Genomic DNA, 741 nt, shown 5'->3' on the forward strand with positions numbered 1-741 from the left:
TATATCAGGTACACCATTTATTTTTGCCAGCCCCCTCTTCTGGAAGTCGACTATGAGGAAAATAAGTGAAAACTAGCACTCTTTCCTGTTGACCCAACAGAAAGTGTCAGTTTTGATCAAATAGCAATTCCAGAGAACTTACAATGCTGGAAACACCTGAAGAAAATGGCTAAATGCAGTACGAGTATAAAAGCTTTAATTCCTACATACGAAACAATTCATTCTTTCAGAGATTAAACAAATTATGTTATGAGAGAGAAACATGACATTTTTAAGAGCTTAGGGCTTTATCATTATCTAGGGCTTCAGGATAGAGATCCCTTGCGAAAACAAATGCTGCAATGACTTCTTTGAAGTTATTTAGTCGATGGTTCATAAAATATGAACTAGAAGATGTCTGTTTAGCTCTCTAGCTATCTATGACAGGTCCAAGTAGGAAAATCACTGGTATAAATAACCGCTGACTTCTGATGTAGTGCCTAGTCTGAATATACCCATTTCCTCCTCAGAGGCTTGAAGTTCTGTCCCACACCAAAGGAAATGTTAGAACTACTCAGCAGACGACAGACACTGCAACGGGATTTTTTTTTTTTTTCCCCTTAAATCCTAAACTGAACAAATAAAGCAAAGACATAAATAAATACCTTGGGCAATGGCTTGACGCTGCTTCAAACCCTTATGGGTGCACTTGCGCTACCTTCCAAACACCGACTTGCTACACTGTCTTAAGATGTAAATTTC

General features: G+C 38.2%; 1 protein-coding gene across 1 annotated transcript in view; it reads right to left on the minus strand.

The window, feature by feature from the left end:
• Window positions 1-705, minus strand: part of ABCC9 (ATP-binding cassette, sub-family C (CFTR/MRP), member 9) — a 133,175-nt gene extending 132,470 nt beyond the window's left edge. Inside the window, exon 1 of the mRNA XM_008581481.1 lies at window positions 645-705. The gene's annotated coding sequence lies outside the window, so the exon portion shown is untranslated. The remainder of the gene's footprint in view (window positions 1-644) is intronic.
• Window positions 706-741: the final 36 nt, after the last annotated feature.

This window comes from Galeopterus variegatus, unplaced genomic scaffold, assembly GCF_000696425.1.
Source record: "Galeopterus variegatus unplaced genomic scaffold, G_variegatus-3.0.2 Scaffold2362, whole genome shotgun sequence".
In the NCBI taxonomy this organism is placed as follows: Eukaryota; Metazoa; Chordata; class Mammalia; order Dermoptera; family Cynocephalidae; genus Galeopterus; species Galeopterus variegatus.